At 39.9% G+C, this 23,158-nt stretch overlaps 1 long non-coding RNA gene across 2 annotated transcripts in view; it reads right to left on the bottom strand.

The window, feature by feature from the left end:
• Window positions 1–7,787: 7,787 nt before the first annotated feature.
• Window positions 7,788–23,158, bottom strand: part of LOC106634745 (uncharacterized) — a 32,031-nt gene continuing 16,660 nt past the window's right edge. For both annotated transcript variants that reach the window (XR_004671395.3, XR_004671393.3), the window contains exons 3-5: window positions 16,994–17,187; window positions 16,759–16,854; window positions 7,788–11,506 (exon numbers count right to left, since the gene is read on the bottom strand). This is a non-coding gene — a long non-coding RNA (uncharacterized LOC106634745). The remainder of the gene's footprint in view (window positions 11,507–16,758; window positions 16,855–16,993; window positions 17,188–23,158) is intronic.

The following is a 23,158-nucleotide window of genomic DNA, read 5'->3' as shown; positions in this document are numbered from 1 at the left end:
TATATTTTATATATTATAGATTTCTATGTTATAGATTTAGCCTTAATATGAACATACATCAGAGCTTTCCCCCTCTGCTCAGGGCAGTTCATGCTGAGTCCTACAAAATCAGTGGTAGCAAGATCCATGCAATCCCAAGTTCTAGTTTCTCAGACCTGTTTTCCCACTGGGCTGCTTTGATTAAGTCACTCTTTTTCCTGACACAATGACACCAGTTAGCCACCTAAGGTAGAGAACATCTGAAACAGAGATTGGCAGTGCATGCTTCATAGATCTACTCTCTCGCCATCTTTGGAGGAGGCATTACAATAGAGCCCCCGTGAAACAAAGCATAATAACTTTGATGATAAGTCTACACTGTGCTTCATAATGAGGTCAGTGAGACTCCGCAGAGCCATTGTCTGAGGGCACTCTTTGCTCTGTCAGCAGTAATTCATTCCAGGGCCGCCTGAGTTCAAGGGAGGGCCCCTAGGGGACACCACAAAGGCTCTTGAAACACTTCAGCCCAGCAAAGAGAGAGAGCATTCACTATGCTGCGTGTTCCCTGCAAAAATGAAGAAAAATGGCTTCAAGTATTGAACCGATTATTTCTTGTTTCTCCCATTAAAGAAAAGGCAACACCAAGACTGTACACTGACCTTTTGGGGGTCAAAATTAAACATCCCCAATTCTCAAATTCAAGGTAAACACAAAACATTTTAGGAACATAGATGTCTGAGAAAATATTTTCTACATTAAAACAACAAGAACTCTTGTATTACATACTGAGTATTACATCTCCAAAATGGTTAGGACCATAGATAGTGTTTCAGATTTTGGAATTTTTCAGATTTTGGTATACATGCATATGCAAAATGAGAGATCTTTGGGAGGTAAGCCAAGTCTCAACACAAAATTCATTTGCTTCACATGCACCTTATTCACATAGCTTGAAGGTAATTTTATACAATATTTTAAAGTCATCTTGTGCATGAAACAAAGTTTGTGTACATTGAAGCATCAGAAAGCAAAGGTGTCGCTATCTCAGCCACCCGTGGGGACAATCTTGTTGTTTGGCACCTCCATCATTCCTGACTCTGAATTTATATGCTACTACTGATAAGCAATCATTTTCTTACACTTACTCACACATAAGTACTTAGCAGTAAAAAATATGGCATACCTTTAACACAGTGAAAAAATGTGTTCATGGTAACTAAGCAGCACAGTAGCATGCCCAGAACACTTGTATGAGCTGTTAAACAACCTCAACGACAAACAATGCAAGCTTCCAGTCTCCACCTACATTGCTATGTTTTGATTAAAAGGTTCCTGCACACTGAATTTATTTTTTTCGGTGGGAAAAAACATCCGAAGCATTTGAGGGGCCAGGAAGTGAGTCCTCTAGGGATGAGGAGGCATTCTGCTGGGTGGCTTTTTAAATGTTTCCTCCAGAGTCATCTCAGCCTCATTAACAACTGTTTTTGTCTCAAAAGTCTCTGATTTTGTACGCTGACATGATTTCTTGGTATTTTAAGAATGCACTCTTCTCTAGTTCTTCAATAAGCCCATCAAACATGTTCACCATGCCATCTTTAGGTACTTTTCCTGCAGTGTCAACAATGTCATCTTCATCGTCACTGTTATCACAATCACCTTAATTCAGAACAATTTCTGCCATTTCACCACTGGTCAATAAATAAACAACAGGGCTTCATTATCGATGTTAAAAACTTCTATACTATCCACTTCTTTCAGTTTACTGACAGACTCTGAAGGTGTATGTTTTGCATATGTAAGGTCAGACGTCATTTTTTTTCTACTTGACATATGAGTCATTCAAAGTCACCACCTTGTATATCATCATCACTGAACATAGTTACAGGACAGAGGTTGTGTCAGGCATGCACAACTGTGTCTTTAGTCACTGTGTTCCAGGTGTTGGTGACAGCATATCAGCAGCCTTCATGCTAAACTCCTTTTAAAAATCTTCCACACCTGTGCCTCTATTCACTGCTGCTAGCGTGCTACTCAAGAAAGCGTTTTTATATTTACTCTTCTTTGATCTAAGGATACCCTGGTCACATGGCTAAATTAATTAAGTCAATATGGGAGAAAGTACATGGCATAGATATTATTTTTGATGAAAATTTCACCTGAAAGATTAGCAGAACAGTTGTCAAGGAATAAGAAAATCTTGCAGTCATTATCCAGTCCAGCTTCTCTGCAGTGAGCATGAGCCACTGGTACAAAATATTTGTAAAACCAATCAGAAAAGATGTCCCTGGTGATCCATGCCTTTTTATTACATCATAATGAACTGGTAAGACAGTCACTTATTGAAAACAATGAGGCCACAAACTTTTGCCTATCACAGCAAGTTTACACTTATGCATGCCTGCTGCGTTGGCACATCCTAGCGTAGTTATTCTGTCCTTGGCATTTTTAATCCCTGCAGGAGCTCCCTCATCAACTATAGTCAGTATCCTTCTGGGGACAGTAACACCAAAGCAATGATGTTTCCTCAGCATTATAGATTTGTTCTGGCATCAGATTTCAACCTTGGCAAACTCCTCAATGAATTTCTCCACCTCTTTGTGATCAGCAGATGTTTTATCAGCACAAGTCTTCAATTATTTTATGCTGTGTCTTTTCTTAAATTTCTGCAACCAGCCTGTTGAATATTCACAGTTCCCTTCAATTTCCAGTTCATCATGATGAATATTTACTTTTCATGATCAGCATTCCATTAGGGGCATGTGTTGGGTGAAATGCTGAGGCATCCATTCTTTTAATACAGGATGGAGTTTTTCATCTGTAGCTTGATTAGCAGTGTTTTTCTTCTTTACATTAACTTTTCTTCATTGCTTTCAGCAAAGAACTTCAACAGTTTATTTTTCTGTTTCCTCAGAAGGATACATATGGTGATTTTTCTGTTTCCTTAGAAGGATACATATGGTGGTCATTCCAACATCATACTCATCTGTAAGACCTTTCCGCTAATGCTGCTGTCTAGTTTTACCAACAGCTTGATTTTCTGGGCTTCAAATAAACATAAATGTTTCCTCTTTTTCCACTGTTACCCATAGGAGTATCTTCAGGCCTTTTTGACATTTTCAACAATATATTTACACCATAGAGCAGAGAATAAGCAACAAAAATTATAGTAAATAATGCACATAGGTCTTGAATCTACATGGTGCATGGTGGGGAGCCTGCTGTTGATGTCTCTGGCCTGCACACGTGCCATTTTAGTATCCTTTCTGGACATTTTTAAGTAGGGAAATCTGGATGTGTGCGGAAAAGATATATCACAGCTGAAGGGGGCTGGGAGAGTCTTTTTTCCCATAGGGATACTGAATAAACTGTTGTACACCTGTGTTTTGACTGCAACCCATTGCATGATGTCACGTGTGGAATTGTCCACTTGTGGCACCATGGTGGCCCTCAAAAAATTTTGAATTTTGGAGCATTTTTTATTTTGAATTTTTGGATTAGAGATGCTCCACTTGTATAAGACCTAGAGTCACAATAATTAGCCTCATAAAAATATTTATTTAAAAACATTTTTTGAAAGGCAGTTGAAGAAAACATTTAAGGAGAGAAGGAACAGAATACATTTTCCATTCTAGAAAACTGAAAGAAAAATAAGTTGCAGTTACAGCTTTCGCTTTTATCAGCAATGTGCAAGTAAAATTCACATGTAGCAAACTATGGTGCTTTAAGCTATGAAGATGTAGCTGAAGAATCAATGAGGTAGAGAGGTTTGTAAAAATGAATTTATTTTTTATTTCCTTGACTTTTTTGTCACTACATTTCCAATAAGACTCAGTCCCACCAACAGGACGCTCTCACAGGAGACTTTGAATTGGAGCTGAGTTGTATGGGGAAAGATTGGTTCCCATTTGTTGGTATAGCTGGTGATAGAAGTGTCAAGGATCTGTAGCCTGAAATTCTGTGGCTTCCGAATTGACAAGGTAGCTTCTGGATGCCTCCAGACGCTTCAGAAGCAGTAGGGAGAATTTCCTTGATTTTGGCAAACGCAGTTCTGCTATTAGAAGCAATCTTAACAATTCCTTGGTTTACTCCGGAAGAGAAGAGTCTGGTGACTGAGAGTTGCTTCTGAGAGCGCCCCTAGAGCCTGTTTCTCCAGCCTTTGATGATTTTGTATACGTATACTTCTTTGTATTAAGTATCTTTTTACTTAAACCTACTAAAGTAGACAATAGCTTCTGCAATCACACCCTAATCAACGTAAAAGTGAAGCATTGGCCAAAAATGAATTCCAAATCACCAAAGCTATGCGAGTCTGAATGTACACACGTTTCTTTGTGCAAAGGCGGCAAAAAATGAAAAAAAGACCTTGCGTGAAGGTCCCAGGTCACATTTTCTGTACATCTCTGAGTCAAACCTCAATGGTTATTATAAGTGGTTACTATCAGAATTGAACAAGGGCAGAAGTCTCCAGGCTTCTCTGTGAATGGCTTGATTTCTTGGAATCGTGTGCGTGCTCGAGGCCTGGGGAAAACACTTGCTGGAGGTGAGCAGATCGTGAGAGCCAGCAGCCACAAAAGTCCAGGATCCATGTGCACACGAAGCACACTGTTGGGGAAGAGCACTCCAACCTTTCTTCAGAAGGTCCTCTGCAGATCCAGGAGGCCCTGCTCTGAAGAAATGCTCCTGTCAATGATGCGACCTTGGAATCTTTGAGGATTACAAAAGGCTGGTTTAAAGATGCTGGGATACTTTGGCCAGCATTTGTATACGGAGCTGCTGGTAGGGTGTCCTTCACAAATAAACCCATCACCAGTTTGGTTCTTCCTGCTACAAGGGGCTGCCCAAAGTCAAGATCATGAATGCTGTCTTGATAAACTGTACTTTCTAACTTTTATACTGTCAGAGTACTTACGGTACGGGCTACTTTTTCACATGTGAGACTCATTAATGGTGGTGATTCAAACCAGCTGAAGCAGTATTATGGAAATTATTATTTCATTTAATACTTTTTGCCTGCAGATAAATTGCAAAGTTTGCAAATTTTAAATATCTAGGTCCTGTACCAATTCCCTCATATTTATTGGTCACTGGAAGTTTCAAGAATTTTGGAGCTGATTGAAGACAAGACAGGACTAGGAGATGACAGTATTGTACAACAAGCTTTATTGAGTGGCACTTGGGCAGGGAAGATGTTGCTCAGCAGTGAGGTGGGGCATCTCTGGGTCATGGAGCTCTTAGAACAGCAGAAGTTTGGGTCTTTTATAACCACAGAGTTTGCCTTATCTATGGCTAGCAGATGTTGACTGTACTCTCATGGGATATGCAAAGCAGACAGGCTCTAAATAGCTAAAAAAAAATGCTTATGTGAGCTATATGTAAGTGATAGAATGTGTAAAATTTTGAATTTGGTGCTGGCAGGTTTTGCGTTAATTGTCTTATTCTGAAGAAGTAAAAAACTTAATGTCCAGTATACAGGGTTCCTCTCTGGCCAACTTACACAACAGTGTTCGCACAGCTCTTGGTAGCCCAAGAGTGCGTGAGGCTTCTCAGCACTCACCCATGCTTGCTGCTTCAGCAAGATGAGGGGTCAAGGAACTCCACGTGCCTCACCCTCTCCCTGGGTTCCAGATGATGAAACACAGATCTTTTCTAGTCTTAGTTCCCAAATTGATCCAGAAATTCTACAAAAAAATATTTTAAAGTGAATCATAGAGTTGGCAAGGATTCCACAGAGGCTAAAAAATTTAAAAGTTTAGAAAACTTTGGAGGCATGTCCTGAGCCAATCTCTCAGCCAACTCCTGCTCAATAGTGGGGATGATCTGATGACTCGTGCTTGGGTACCCAATCACCTCATATTTGCACCCCACATGGAGTTCAGTTCCTCCCATCCCAGAGCCAAATAAAATCGGTTCTTTTATGTGAAGATAATCTATTCTTATGCCAATATGTGTTAACTCTTATTATATTTTAGTAGTTGGATTATTTGCAATAAGTGTGATAAAAAGAGTATTGAAATTAAATCTGGCTGGGTGCAGTGGCTCAAGCCTGTAATCCCAGCACTTTGGGAGGCCAATGTGGGCAAATTGCTTGAGGCCAGGAGTTCGAGACCAGCCTGGCCAACATGGTGAAACCTCTTCTCTACTAAAAAGACAAAATTTAGTTGGGCATGGTGGCTGGCACCTGTAACCTAAGCTACTCGGGAGGCTGAGGCAGGAGAATCACTTGAGTCCAGGAGGTGGAGGTTGCAGTAAGCCGAGATTGTGCCATTACACTCCAGCCTAGGTGACAGAGTGAGGCTCCATCGCCCCCATAAAATAATAATGAAAGAAAAAAGAAAAAAAAAAGAAATTAAATCTGTCCCTGAAAATTCAATGCCTGGGATTTTCATTACAACCTATATTGACATGGGAGAGTAACTAATTTACTCAATAAATGCTTATTAGATGTTTACTAAATGCTCACAATATTTTATACCTAATTAATGATAATTTTTTTAATACATTTTTAAGTAAAAAATTTCAACCTAGCCCAATTATTTTAAATCTTCTTTTTATATCGAGAAGTATTTGTTGTCTGTGGTGAGAGGTTATTTCCCACTAAACATTGTTGATGATGTAATCTATGATGAACAGATCTCACTATTTCTGTAGGCTCTATTATTATTTTTTCTAGTATTTTGATAGGGCTTTAAGGAGGAAAATAATGGTAAGCCTAACAACCTTAATATTTTGTTCATTGATCAGCATATCTGAAACACGGATTTGCTTTATGATATGCAAAATAATTATGTACAAGAATATTGGTTTATCTGCAAGTTTTTAAAGTGAAAGAAATATGCCTCTAAAGAAAAGAAAGCCAGTAGCCCAGGTAAAATCTCTCAGGGCAGTATTTAAGTCTGTGAACTCTTCTTTCTTTGCTAAATCCACTCTATTTCCGGAGAAAAATCCACAGCACTGATATGAAGATGGTTGAGGTTTTATTTTAGCTTTTCAAGACACTTTGTATTGAAGAAAATGTGCTACCATGGTTTAGCAAAATAATCCAAGCCCACTGATGTTACCACTGAATCTATAAGCAGGAAGCATAAAACTACTGAAGTAAACAATAAAAGTGGGGTGGTCCCAGCAAAACTGAAGTAAATGATCTGGACTAGAATGTTAAATCTCATCCCTCAGAAATCCAGTAGCTAAGGAATTGGCTGTACAAGTTTATGAATTCAGAAAATGTCATCTTGTAACAGTTACATTATGAAAGTGAAGTGTATTTGTATGTGGGCTTCTAGGGCTATCCACGATGTTACCAGTTTTAGGTTCAGCAAACAAGCCCTGTGTCTTTCAGTGACCTTCCATGAGTGGGCCAAAGCCTGCACCCACCTTACAGTTGATGTCAGTCCATGCACAGCAACGGAACCGAGGACCCACCAACTGCAGAGGGCTGTGTGTAGAGTAGTGTTTGTTTCAATGGAGGAGGATATTGTATGTAAGAACAATGCCATCATATATCAGATTTTTAATTTATAAAAATAATTTTAGCACAGAAGATATCAATCTCTTTCAACATTTGAGTGCTAACTAACCATGTTTGCTCTATCTCATTTAATTCCTGTTTTTAACCAATTAGGCTTTCAAGAGTTAAGCACTGTGCTCAGTTTTACCAACTAGAGATATCAGGGCCAGGATTTGAACCCAGATCTTTGATTTGTCAATTCAAGGCTTTAACGACGGCACTACGCTGCCACTTTCTTTGCAGTTAATCCCACAGTTCTCTCCAGAGTCCTTATTTGGGATGTTACAGACACTGTGATGTCACCATTGCTTCAGCCAAAGGGAAATTCAGTAGTATTGCTTGATAAGCACACCTCAAATATCAATATTGTTTTAAATTGTTTTTCTTTCAGTTTCTTCCATAGATTGCAAAGGTTCTGTTTAATTTGATGATTCTACTTGATGCACTGATTTTGCTAAGAAACTCTATTCTCCATATACTAGTTGTGTAGCTCTCTGAAAGCCTCTTTCTGCTGGAGTGAACCCCACATCACAGATTTTACATGGTTCTCATCCCTGTCAACCTCGGCCCCTTGGCTTTCGTAACTGGTCTGTCTCACAGTTGTAAGAGTGATGAGGAAATGTGTGCTGTCTCCATCTCCATTTCTCCAACTCCATTACCACCAACTGCATCCTCAGGGCTGCAGGGCAATCCATCAAGTAGGAGAGGGTGGAGGGGCCACTTACTCTAATAAATGTGCCTCATCTGTAGGTTTTCTCTAAATATCTTTTCTCAGTTTACTTTTTGAAAGTCACCCACACATTTGGATACTGACTGTTACTTTCATCACTGTTGAGTTTGGTGATCCACAATGTCCCTCCTTTTTTTTCTCTCTTCTTTTCTATTTTTCTTTTTTTATTTGGAGATGGAGTCTCACTCTGTCACTTGGACTGGAGTGCAGTGGCGTGATCTCAGCTCACTGCAACCTCCGCCTCCCAGGCTCAAGTGATACTCCTGCCTCAGCCTCCTGAGGAGCTGGGGCTACAAAAATGCACCATCACACTTGGCTAATCTTTGTATTTTTAGTAGAGATGTGGTTTCACCATGTAGGCCAGGCTGGTCTTGAACTTCTGACCCCGGGTGATCCACCCACCTTAGCCTCCCAAGGTACTGGGATTACAGGCGCGAGCCACCATGCCCGGCTCATGTCCCAAATTTAATGTGAAACAATTAATTTTCCAAAATATCAATCTACATGTTCCTAATAACAATAACAATCAAGAACTTAAATATGCCATGATGTTAGCCATTGCCTTATGCAATGAGATTTGTGGAAATGGAAAAACATTGCTTTTATTTAATTAAAAGATTTTCCTTTCCGTGTGACACAAAAAGTTAATATAAAAAGGATAAATGAAAAAAGCATAGATAATACATATTTGTGTTTTGTGGTTTCCATATAATACCTTAAAGCTTCAATTATCTAAATATAATTATTTTCTGAATAGATACATTTCATTGGTTAGGTGTTAGGATTCCTCAGCATCTCCTGATATTTGGGGCTGGTTAATTCTCTGTTGTGGGGGCTGCCTGTGTATTGCAGGGTGTTCAGCAGCATCCTACCAAGCCCCAATTGAGACAAGAATGTCCCCAGACATTGCCCAATGTACCTGGGTGGGGGACAAAATCTCTCCCAATTGACAAGCACACACACACACACACACACACACACAAACACACACAGACACGCACACGCACATCTTTTTTTTTTTGACTTTAATATTTTTCAGGGATATAAAATTGTAATGAGAAAAAAAATCTGCTATTTTAAGTTAAAAGGCTAGCATCCCTAAATAAAATCACTATACACATCTACAAAAAATACATTAATAGGAAAAAATCCTTGATTTAGTGATCGCACGGTGTTAATTGGTGTTGCTGTTTACCGAATTATCTCCAAACATAGCAATCTAACAAATATGTATGATCTCAGCCTCTGTAGGTCAGGAAATCAGGAGTGGCATGACTGGTGCGTGGTTCTGGTCCAGACACCAGTAAGGGACCCAGTTGTCTCAAGGTTCACCTGAGGCTGATAGAGTCTCCTCTAAGCACATGCCTGTGGGCCCTGGAAAATGTCAGCCCCTCCTGGGCTGCTGGAGGGAGGCCTCAGAACCTCACCAGGTCATGCTGGCTTCTCTACAGGGCTGCCTCTGCAGCAGGGTGACCGGCTTTTTCCAGCATGAGCCATTTGAGAGAGACAGAGAGAGAGAATGCACATCCCAGATGGAAGCCACATGCTTTTCATCATCTGCTCTGGGGACTGATATCCCATCATTCCTGTGGTAGCCCATCTCTTAGAAGTGAATCACTGTGACCAGCACATACTTGTGGGTGGATCACACAAGTGCATGATTAGTGTGCGGGCTGCCAGAGAGGCTGCCTGAGACGGGCTCCTTTATATAAAAAATTCACTTCCTTGAGAAATGAGGGTCAGAACTCTCCTTCGCTATGCTGGGATCTCTTCTCAACAACCAGGGCTCAGCTGAGCCAGCACTGCTTCCCAGAGCCATGAGTTGTGCTCAACCCAGCCAGGGAGTCTCCTGAGCCACATTGGAGTGCAGTCCCCTATTGCACACCCATCAGTGCCCATCAGAACATCCAGTGACCTGCAGGAATCACCATCAGGGGCCCAGCAATAGGAGAGATTCTCCTTTTCTGGGGGGCTGGGGCAGTAGACAAGGAGATGGCTCCGGCTGCCTTAGGTGCAGCCCAGTTTCCAATCCAAGCTCCATCTCTTACCATGTCTCTTCAAGCCCCATATCTGACTTTTCTGGCCCACAGCTTTTTTTTTTTTTTTTTTTTTTTTTTTGGTAGCTTGGGACTAATAGCACCTACCTCTTAGGATTATGGATTATGGAGGGAATGAAATGAAGAAATGCATAGAAACGTCCCAGGACATGGTAGAAAATATGAAATGAATGTTTTCTTGTTGTCATTGATTTTTATAAGGGAATAGTTGTTAGTGATGTTTCATATACAGGGCTCAGCCTTTGTGTGAAATGACAAACAAGTGCTGTTTGAGTTATCAGGCTAGCCTGGGCTTTAACCAGCAGTGAATTCCGAGTCACTTTGGGGAAAATGCTCTGAGTTCCAAAGTGTCTGGCTTGGAATGAGCTTTTGAATAATAGCTTATGTTAATTTGGTGACAGCCTGTGAGAGTTCAATTTGCTTCCTGTACTTACTAATGATTTTAACTAGAACTCCTGACAGAAACATTATTTTAGTCAGAATGCAGGAAATATTCCTGGAATACAAAACAAGAATTCTGGAACCAGGCCCGCTACCAATTGTGGGGGTCATTCTGGGCAGGTGGCTTGATTTCAATTGGCCTCATTTTTTCCAAGTTTACAATGAAAGAGGCATATGGACGAAGCAATTTCCAAGGCCACATCTGATAAAATTCTATGCTATTCATCTTTTTCTAAACAATCATGTCATGGAGGAAATCACCCAGCAAAGCAGAAAAGATTTTCTAAAATATCCCCGTAACTTTTCTGTGTCATTTAGGAAGAACTGATAGTCTCTAAGTCAAACCAGGTTTATTGAGCCAGATGATTTTGCTGCTGCTTGCAAATCACAATGGAAAGTAGTGGAAAGTCTTTCTTTAATAGGAACTGGTAACTGTTGGAGGATGCTAGTGACTGACTTATTTTGAAAACAAGTAAGGTAAGGGGCAGAATCAAAACTGTACTGTGTTTTTCTCAGATTGACGGTACCAATGGCTAACCAAATAGTGGATGACAAGCTAATATAGTATTCCAGCTAATAAATGAAGAAGGAAGAACAGAGTTAGAAGAGGATCATTTTGTGATCCCAATGAATTAATGGACCTAGGCATAGACTACCAACAGCTGCTAACATCATGGAATGAGAGATGGCCCGACCCTGTGCACCTCCTCATAGGGGTTCATGATTCCACCATTAAAGTCCTTTTGGCATAAAAGTTGAGCCTGAATCAGATGAAACTCATCCAGATCCATTTCCCTGTATAAAGAAAATACACAGGGAGAGGAAAGATGTAAATAACAGCATGTAGAAGCAAACAGCAAAATTCAGTCTGCAAAAAACTCTGGAGGACAAATCGATCTTTATTTATTTTGCAAATATAAGGAAAACATTATATGAAGAGAAAAAACAACTAAAAGAGATATAAGAGATGGATCAATTAATCATAATATGTGGACACAAAAAAATCCTTTGTGTGTCCAGGCTTAAACAAACTGCAGAAAATGTAAAGAATGACATTTGTGACATTTTTGAGACAATTAGAGCTTTGAATACTGACTAGATATTCAGTATCTTAATATTGATGGTATTAAGAAATTATAATTTTAAAGATATCATAGTGATATTATAGTTATGCTAAGGAAAAGAAGTTATTATGTTTGAGATACAGTCTGACACACTTGTAGATGAACTGATAGACTTTCTTCAAAATAATGTGGGATGGGAGGTAAAGTAGTGAGCGCATGGATGCAGAAATGGTGGAGGTGAGGGAGTAAAATTTGGGGGCAGAGGTGAGACTGAAATGGCCAGGAGTTGAAATGGTTAAAGGTAGGTGATGGACACAGAGAGGTTTATTTCATAGATCTGTCTATCTATATGTTTGGAATTTCTCACAGCAAATAGTTAAAATATAAGTAGACACCAGCAATTGAAGAAAATTAAATAGAACACATTATCTCCAAAGTCCATTCTGTATGTAGAAAGCCAACTGAAAATTGAACTTGTTGGTGTATCTAAATGTAGTCTAAAATGGACTTTCTTTATAAAAATTCAACTTTATAGCCAATAATAAACACTAACTTTCCTCCTAAGAGTTGGAAGTAGGATACAAAGAGTGGTACATTGGAACCAGCTCATAGAAACTCAGGAGAATCCATGATTAAATTTTTCAGTTGTTGAACAGTTATTATTAAAATTAAGTTCTATAGTTATAGTGAAATAAATTCCATATGTTTAAAGATAGTAAGTACAGTAATCGAAACTCCTCACTTCTGAATTGCTTTACTGGACTTTCCCACTATCTGTGCTCTCAGGGTTATTCTACTGAATATGTGATGGTGGCAGTGCTAAAGCATGGTGGGTAGGGTAATGCATGTCTTTGCAACTCCATGTCTAATGAGGCCATGTTGGTTGGAACCGGACATGGTAGTAATATTTATACTATGGGAACTGGGGAATGCTACACACTGAGGGCCAGTTGTTAATCATTTATCAGCACACCACTTAATACGGAGTTGTTCATTTGATTCTAATATAAGTAATATATGGATAGAACACTTAAAATTAATTAAAGAAATACTAAAGAACCAACTATGTCTATCACTAAACTGTCTCATTCTTTTATACCTATGCATGTATGTGTCTGTCTCCTCTACTCATCCGTGAGCTCTTTGAGGGTAGTGAATGCATTTACTCATCAATTTTATTCGCAGTACTAGAAGAGTAGCTGATACATTTGGCTGGCTGAATGATGAATTAATAAAATTCTATTTATTTAATGTCTTCAATGAGCTCATCCTTGTGCCTAATATTATGGAGATTCAGAAGAGATTTTCTTTCCCATCAAAATTTTTTTGTCTAATTGGGACAACCTACTGGTAGATTACACCATAGTAACAGTGATATATATTAATGTGCTAATTTATTAGATAGAAACTAAATTCTAAAAGAGAAAAATGAATGAGAAGGTCAGAGAGGGCAGTGAAATGTTAGTTACCTTGGGTTAATTCTCATCAATTTCAGTTCCTTGTTTGGGAACTTACCATATACGAGACTAAATAGTTTATATATATAATATTTTATTTAATAATATTAATGTTACTCTGTGATAGATATTACCACCCTTATTTTGTAGATGAGAAACTGAGCTTTAAAGAGGTAATGTAATCTTCAGCAAGAGATAGGACTTACATTTTAACTCAGGTTCCTCTGCTTTCAAAGTGCCTGACTTTCAGCATGTTATGCACTGTCTTAGAGAAGAGGAAGAATAGAATTCGTTTCTGAAAGATTTGGTATAATTTGAAAAGTAGAGAGAAGGAAAAGATATTTTATCTAATAAGAGAAGAACCACTATCAAGATAAGGCATCAGGAGTAAAGGGGGTATCTGGAGCTGTGAAGAGCTTGTCCTGGAGGAGCGGCTGACTCATTTTGGGAGAGGATGACTATGTGGCTGGCTGACAGGACTGATTTTCCTGAATGATTTGCAATCCAGGCAGAGAAATTTGGCTCTCAAATGGGGAGCCATCGAGGTTTCTGAGCTAGAGAGTACTATAAACATTATGGAATTCAAAACACATTAGAAAATATGCCAGGTGGATTGAAAATGCAAGAATGGCAACAGATGTTGTGGTAATAAAGGTATGAAGCAACATAAAACTGAAATAGAATAACAGGCATTTTCTTTGGGCTTTGGGAATGTTTTTCATAAATTATTGCTCTTAAGCAGTAATAATGAGGAAATCATAAAACAAATTCCCATAATTGGACAGGAAATGACTAGGTTTTTGTTTTGTTTTGTTTTGTTTTTAGTAATCATAGTAAAATCCAATATGCTGCCATAAAGGAGACTGAATCCTATAGCGGCATCTAGTATCTAGCACACTGCAGGTCCTCTCAGTGTATTTTGGGTGAGCAGGCTCTTGAGTAGGAAGTAGAGCATCTTTTGTTTCAGGGCACCCAAAGCCAGCATTAGACCCATTCCTACCACTTGCTGGCGCTTCCCTGGCACCTTCCCAAATGTCCCATTGGGAGGATGACCATCCCCAGTGGAGGACCACTCAGGGTAGCAGACCACCTCTTGAATTCAGTTTCTTGTTCTTTTTCCCAGAAGTATCACATCCACAGAGAATGCTTCATATCAAACAACATATATTTCATTTCCAGGGAAGACTTTATAGTGATTTAATTATTCATCACTTTGACCTTCCAAATCTCTGGCCAGAAGATTTGGTTGACCTCATTTGAAATGTTTCTTGATGACGAAAAGGTGAATTGCACACAAATACCATGAATATAATTTCACAAGAGTAAGTACAATGTATAAATAATCATTCATAAGAATGAAATCACAGCTTATTCAGGTTGCAAGAAATTTGAGGCGACGATCATTTTAGTGTACATTCAATAAAGCAAAGGAAAAACAAGTGTAAATTCCTCTGAAGAAAGAGAAAGATGGATGCTGATTGAACATGACTAGTGGGTTTTTAAATAACTTATTAAATCTGTCATTGAGAACCAACTTTCAAGCCTTTAGTTTGTGGAGACTGACTGCATTTTCAAAGTCCCAAAGTCACGTTCAAAATTTATGTTTTACAAAAATGAGTAGGTGGAGATGAATAGGTTTTACTGATCTCCTCTAGCTCCAACTCATTTGCTGCTGTAGTTCACAGGAAATGGCACTGCAGCCCAAACCGATCCCTTTCCAAGCTTCTGGGTTCAAAAGTTCTAACAGTCTACATGCCAGAGGGACATCTTCATTCTTTTTACCAAAAGTTTCTCACCAAATTCTTAAAAGGCACTATCGGTAGAATCACAGGCAATAGATTAGCAGGAGACGGGGATCAAAAACTGGGTAAAGAAAATTTTATCAAACCGAGGAGTTTAGAGAGGGAGAAGCTGGAAGGAGTTGAAATGCCTGCTGTGCAGTCCCTGAGAGGAGAGTGAGACAATGGGAGCTGCCCAGGTGACAGGAGCTGTCGGGTCTGCCTCTGAAGAAAAAGTCCCAGCAGAGCCTCTCTTCAGAAAGGGAGGAGGCCGAGTCTCAGCCCTCAAGGAGCTGAGAGCCTGCTTAGTGGGACTGAGGTCCAGCATTTGAGATCACATGACAGAGAAGAGTGAATGCTGCTTTAAGAAGATGTCAAAGGAAGCAGGGCCCACCGATGCCTGGAAGGTCAGGAAGGCTCTGTCTACACAGAGCCTGGACTCTGGTAGCATTGATGCAGTTCTCACATAACCAGGTAATTCTAATTAGTGCAATATTGGGTTTTGTTTAGTATTTGAATACATAAATTTAAAACACCTAATTTTATTCGAATATTTAATTATGATGGTCCATCTTACAATGGCTTGGACATTTTGAGTTGAACTTACTAGGAAGCTACAACCCCTTCCCTCTGTTCTATTTTCAACACACCATCCTGTGATCCTTGGAAAAGACAGGTCAGACACACTTCCTTCCTCAAATCCCACCAATGGCTTCCCACGGCATTGGTAGCCACAGCTGAAGTTTTTGGAGTGGCTGCCAGAGCCCTGCCTTATGGGACCTGTCACCGCTCTGACTTTGTCTCCTTCTACCTCTCATTGCTGTCTGCACCAGCCTCATCGTATCACTAAGACACGTTCTCTCTAAGATCTGGACCTAGGCTCTTCCCTCATCTTGGAATTCCCTTCTCCTGTTGCCTACCTAGCTCCTACCCTCACCCCCTTCAAGTCTTGGCTCAAATGTCACCTTCTCAAACCCTTCCCCTCCCCATAATCACCCTGTTGAAAATGGCAGCCAGCCTGTCCTGTGTTCTCCCAGTTCTGCTCTAGGTTGTCCTTTCTCTCTACCCCATCCTGGAGCACTGATCGCTCCAACATGACATTAATTTGCTTTTGATGTTCTTAATTTACTGTCAGTCTCCACCCTCTAAAACAAAGGGATCTTTCCTGATTTGCACGGTGCTACATCAGAGACAAGCACATGTAGACATCAAATATTTGTCTACTGAGTTGACTCATTAATCAATTCACCTTCTTTTTACATCTGATGGGCATACTGAGGGTGTCCAAGGCTGAGCTGTAAAGAAACACAGTGAAGTTCAGAGTCTGTTCAGGGCTGCCTTATTTTCTGGGAGACAGCCTGCTTCCTTTGGAGCTGAATGTCGACATCCTCAGAAACCCCTTCTTTCAGATGCTGATTATCTTTCTATTTCCTTAGCTGGTCTCTCACTAGCAGCACATCAATCACTCACTCTTGCTTTCTCACATGATGTGTAGTGCTGACAAAGCCCATTCTCACTTCATCATGTCTATTGTGTCCAAATTTTGCACAACTTACATTCAACACCCTTTCCCATCTGACCACCTGGGCATGCCTAGATTTCAGTATCACCATTTGCAACCTCCTTTGCTAGCCTAGAGTAAAGAGTTGCCTGCTTGAACCTTGAACACGCTTTGGTACCATATACACATGCAGTGAGAATCGATTTTGTATGCAGTGTACATTATCTAGTTAGGGACTACTACTTACCTGATTTGCCAGGCCTCAGCACAGCAGACTTGACTGCAGTTAATTGGGCCCACTCATTCAGGAACCTCTTAGCAACTCCTTAAGAGGTTCTTGAGCCTGTATAACAACACCATAAGGAATTGCCTTTGAGCAAGTGAAGATACAACACTCATGAACTAATGATAATTGAATGACTAAATCCTTAAGCACTAATATAAATATCCAGCTATAACAACAGTGTGCTTCATGTATTTACCTGATTGTTCCATCAAAATGAAGGCCTCATGGGGGCAAGAACTGGATTGGTCCTGTTCATCACTGGGCCTCTGGGTTGGCAGATAGGGGTTGAGTAATTCTTGCTGAATGGACAAATAGTGCTTCACGTCCAGGGAATGCCAGGGCTCCTTCTGGTTATGAGCATGGGCTCTGTCCCCTTGAGGGCTCTGTCACCTGGCCATGTGTGTAAATTCACAAGTTATTTGTGGTCCCCGTGCCTCAGTTTCCTCATCTGAAGAACTATGGGTGATAGTAGTTTTTCATTCATAAACATGTGTGAGGATGAAATGTGTGAATGAGTGTAGGACCTCTGGGATTGGTGAGTGGCATAAGGTGAGTACTTATAAATGTGGACTCTTACTGATACCACTGGGGGCCACAGAGACCTTCCCGCTGTGCTTTCCAGAAGGCAACCATTGTGGACATTGTGGGGCTGTTAGGCAGCCTTTCAGTTGGTGAAAAATTGCTCCTGGAGGCTTCCCAAGTTGTCAGCATAGAGTTCCTGCTACTGTTTCAGTGTCCACAAAGCTGGCCCTGGTCCTATTTGTGGCTGCTGGCCCCTTCCTATTTGGTCACCATCAGTGATCCACAGATAACATCCCTGAGGGCCCTGTCCAGACCTTGGACTATGAGTGACCCTCAAGGCTACTTTGTTTGGCTGACGACCCTGACGAACCCCTGATTTTATATTTTCTAGGTCCCTGGGCCTTTGCCACGGTGCTCTTCCCGTGTGGACTTCCCCAAGGGCCTTGGTGCTCCCGATTCCAGCACCTCGGCTCTGCCATGTCTCTGTCTGAGCCTCTCACCAACAAGTGTAGGATGGCAATCCCCTTGTGGTGGGGCTGATAGAGTAATTAGTGGGCTCTTAGCTACCCACCCTAATGATGCTCTTTTCACACTTAAAATAAGCAGTTATTTAGTGCAAGCTAGTTCTGTTTCTAATTGTCACTTCCTAATTAGCTCTGCCAAACTTTTTTGTTGTTGTTTTTATAGATGGGTCTCACTCTGTCACCCAGACTGGAGTGCAGTGGTGTGATCATAGCTCACTGCAGCCTTGACCTCCTGGGCTCAAGTGACCCCCAGCCTCTTGAGTAACTGGGACTACAGATGTGCACTACCAGGCCTGGAATTTTTTTTTTTTTTTTTTTTTTTGGACAGGGGTCTTGTTATGTTGCCCAGGCTGATCTTGAACTCCTGGCTTCAAGCAACCCTCCCACCTCAGTCTCCCAAAGCATTGGGATTACAGGTGTGAGCCACTGCACCTAGCCAACTCTGCCAATCTTGACCTAATAGAAAACAATATTCTGAGGTTGAGTATCTTTAACAATAATACCCCTGGTCATTCTGAAGCCACATACAAGACACCCCAAGCTGCACCATCAGATTCTCCCCAGGCTACATGCACAGACACTGTGCTTAGAGGATCATGGCAAAGCTACTCTCTGCAGTTAAGGTGAAGGGCAGAGTTTCCATGTTTTCTTACTGTGGCTAGTTAAATACCTTTATTCTCATCAACTTGACACAATGATATTCTCATCATCTATTATGTTACCAACTGATATTAATGTTGGTAGACACTTCTCTCACCAATATAACTAAACTTGTTAGTACATGAGCCACACATAACTTGAAGTGACAGGTGTATTTGAATGCAACAAAAATTGCGTTAATGAGTCTTAAAATAATTGATAACAATTGGTTAAAATCTTTAGGGAATTATATCTAGTACTCTATGTATATTATAAATTGAATATTTATAAAAGGATATTTTACTCCCAAAAAGAAATATTGTAATCAATACATTCAATGACTAACTGGTGGATAAAGAAAGGTATGTTAAAAAGTGCTCATGGCCACGTGTGGTGGCTTACACCTGTAATTGCAGCACTTCAGGAGGCTGAGGCAGGCAGATAGCTTGAGCTCAGGAGTTTGAGACCAGCCTGGACAACATGGTGAAACCTCATCTTTATAAAAAATACAAAAATTATCTAGGGGTGATGACCTATGCCATCCCAGTCCCAGCTACTTGGGAGGATGAGGTGGGAGGATCGCTTGAGCCTGGGAGGTAGGGGCTGTAGTGAGCTGAGATCACGCCACTGCACTCTAGCCTGGGTGACAGAGTGAGACCTTGTCTCAAAAAAAAGTGCTCATTATTGCATAAATAATATTAAATACATTATTATAAAGCAAAGGTGATAGAGTAACCAAGAGTAACATTCACAGTGAAGCCTCTTACATTAATAGCTCTGAAACTTCTTCCAAAAATTAAAAAATTGTCAAATAAAATTTCACAAATGTACAGTATTTATTTGAAAATCAAGTCAATTATTCATTATTAATTTTAGCTGCTTTGGGTGTCTATAATTTGAAGAAAAATATTCTTTTACGAATAATACATGTTTTAGCATCTAAAATTAGTCATTTGTAGTTTGGGATCAATGTATCTATTCCCACAAATCAGAATGTGCTAGAATTTAGTGAAATTAAAAAAATCAAGTAAATGTATATAGTTGGTTGATGAGTTGTGCAAAGAATTTAATTGGCATTCAAGAGGGTTTTAACTTGGATCCATTGTGAAGATAGAATATAAACAATACAATCAAGTCATCTATTTTGTTCATTTTATCGTGCTATGGGAGGAATAAAAGGGATTGATGATCAAGAAGTGAGTCATTAAAGGGCAAAAGAAGGATGGAAACCACATATGAAAGTTGGGAAGGATTGCTATATCCAAGCACAGCGTAAGTGTTGAGTTAGAATTCACATCCACTCATCAGGAGCCTGCCACACTCAGGTGTCCTTTATAGGCACAGACTCATTTAAGTACAGAAAGAAATAATTTTGCACAAAGAAGGCAGAAAAATGTCTAGGAATCAGCCCATCTCCTCTCCTGTTTGGTAGGGATGGTCACGATCCTCATTTCCCAGTTAAAGAAGCCAAAACTCCATTATGGGGTTTCACCATATTGGCCAGGCTGGTCTCGAATGCCTGACCACAAGTGATCCAAGCACCTCAGCCTCCCAAAGTGCTGGGATTACAAGTGTGAGCCACCGCACCCAGCCAATTAGGAGTAAATATCCAACATTTAGCCAGGTGCAGTGGCTCACTGCTTAATCCCAGCACTTTCAGAAGCTGAGGTGGGAGGATCACTTGAGCCCAGGAGTTTGAGTCCAGGCCTGCCAACGTAGTGAGACCTTGTCTCAACAAAACATTTAAAAATTAGCCAGGCATAGTGGTGTGCGCCTCTAGTCACAGCTACTTGGGAGGCTGAGATGGGAGAGTGTTTGAACCCAGAAGGTCAAGTCAGCTGTGATTGTGCCACTGTACTCCAGTCTGCATAACAGAGCAAGACCCTGTCTCAAAAAAAATAAAATCCAAAATATATAAATAATTGATACAACTCAAAACAAATAACCCAATTTTTAAAATGTTTTAAAAAAAGAACTTGAATAGACCTTTCTTTAAAGAAGACATAAAAATAGCAAGTGGGTATCTGAAAGGTGTTCCGCATTGTAGGTCATTAGGGAAATGCAAATCAAACCCACTGAGATACCACCTCACACCCCTTATGACCATTATCAAAAAGTCAAAAGATAAATGTTGGCAAGAGTGCGGAGAAATGGGAACTTTTGCATACTATGGATGAGAATGTAGATTGATACAGCCATTCTGGAAAAGAGTATGAAGATTTCTAGAGAAATTAAAAATAGAACTACCATATGACTCAGCAATCCCTCTTCTGGGCATGCACCCAAAGGAAATGAAATCATTACTTTGTAAAGATACCTGTATTCTCATGTTCATTGCAGCCTTAATCACAATAGCCAAGATATGGAAACAACCTAAGTGTCCATCAATGGATAAATGGATAAAGAGACTGTGGCACACACACGCAATGGAATATTATTCAGCCCTAAAACAAACAAGGTCTTGCCATCTGCCACAAGATGGATGAGGCTGGAGGACGTCATGCTAAGTGAAATAAAGCATACACAGAAAAACATATATTGCATAAACTCATTTATATGTGGGATGTAAAAATGTAAATAAATAAATCTACAGAGATAGAAAAAACATTGTTTACCAGGGGAGGTAGGAGAGGGGAGGAATTGGGGCCATGGAGGCCAAAGGATACAAAGTAGCAGGTATGAAGGATGAACAAGTCTAGAGATGTAATGGATGACATGAGGACTGCAGGGAACAAAATTGTTCTGTATGTGAAATTCATGCTCAATGAGTAGATTTCAACCGCTCTTGCCACAAAAGCAACAAGGAAATGGGGAACTATGTGAAACGATTGGTGTGTTAATTTCTTTCAGTATAGGAATCTTTTTACAATCTATATATAACCTTTAACATCATGTTGTAAGCCTTAACTATACACAAGAAAATTTATTTTTAAAAGAGAAAAATTGACAGTCAGAGACTGACAAAGCAAAGACTAAGTAAATAAAAACAGGGGTATCTGTATTTATAGCTGTTAAACAAACAAACAAAAAAAATGAGCCACCGACTGAGGCAAGTGCCCACATCAATAGAGCTTTGTGGAGCCACAGTTTGACGACACCCCCGGAAAAAACACAAGCCACAGAAACTACTGTGACCCCTGCTTTCCAAAGAGTGTTTTGGGAACTCAGTATGTAAGGGGAGAAGGCAGGCAAGAGAGAAGAAAGGGAGGGGGAGCAGGCAGTGAAGGGGTGGTTACGTTCTTAGGAAGCTCTAATTAGTGCTCAGTAAATCTTCATTTTACATAAGACGAGGTAAATGTTTGAAAAGAGGGAGGAAAGAGTCAATTATGCAGCCATCTCAGGATAGCCTGAAGAGTGCTTGATCTCATGTTCTTGTTCTGTACCTGGGAAGATAAACCTGTAATCAACATTGTCACAGTGTCAGATTCAATAGAACTCAGTGTTACGTCTTAAACTGAGGTTGCAGAGCCAGGGTTACAACTGGCATATGCTTATTTTATAGGGGGACATGGATCCTGAAAGATTTAGGGGCTAGCAGGGAATGTCCCTGTGAACAGTTTGTAAGGGGGGCCACATGGAGAGGTACGTGGCCTTTTGTGGTAGTGGGGACCTGGCTTATGTCTAATGCCATAACACAGGGTTGTGAAATGGCAGCTATCTCTTTGGGGAGAAAGAATGGCAGTTTTGCATGACTAAGCTCCCAAACTTATGTCTCCTTTAGCATAACAGGTTTGGCGGTTCCAAGACTTTATTTTCTTTTACATATTAAAAAAACTCTAATGAAAGAGCTATGTGAGAGATAAAGAGAGTATTTCCTAATGATAAAAGGGTGCAACCAGCAGGGAGAAAAAGGAATTCTAAATGTGTTTATGCCTGGTAACTTAACCTTAAAACACACAGAACAAAGCTTAACAAACGAAAAAAAGAAATAAGTTGACGATCATTGTGGGAAACTTTAATATCTGTGTCTCAGCCACTGAAAAATAAACAGACAAACATCAGTAAGGAAATGGAATCTTTAAAGGATGCATTTAACACGCTCCATCTAATTGAGATACGTGATACACTACGCTCAACATGCAGAATACACATCCTTTTCAAGTGCAGAAGCAATATTTATAAAAATTAATCATATTTTTGATCATTGAGAAGACACAAATTCCAAAGAGTTTTAGTTATACAAATATTTAATCACAGTGGAAGTATAAGTTTGGAAATCAAGCAAAACATTTTCAGTATGGTAAAGGGATGAATAAAATCAAAGTTTGCTTTTTTGAAACACTGATAAAATTGATGGCCCCCAGCAAGATTGATTAACAAAACAGACAAAAGGCACGAACTCTAACCGCAGACCTTATAAGTATTAAAAAGATAAATGAATAATAGAACAACTTTGAAATTTTAGATAAAATGAACAAATTGATTCAGCAAACACAGGTTACCAAAATGAATATTCATATATATGTAATTGAACCTGTAATTAAACACCTTATAAAGAAAACTACAGTCTCACATGGCTTAATAAGTGAATTCTTTCCAAATGCTTAAGGAAGAAATAGCACACATCTTACATAAACTGTGTCAGAAATAGAAGAAACATTTCTCAAATTGTCTAACCAGCACAGCTTTAATACTTCATATTAAAACCTCACAAGTCTGGGCACAGTGGCTCACGC

Source organism: Pan paniscus, chromosome 4 (assembly GCF_029289425.2).
Source record: "Pan paniscus chromosome 4, NHGRI_mPanPan1-v2.0_pri, whole genome shotgun sequence".
In the NCBI taxonomy this organism is placed as follows: Eukaryota; Metazoa; Chordata; class Mammalia; order Primates; family Hominidae; genus Pan; species Pan paniscus.
This window is presented reverse-complemented; position numbering and strand designations above follow the sequence as displayed.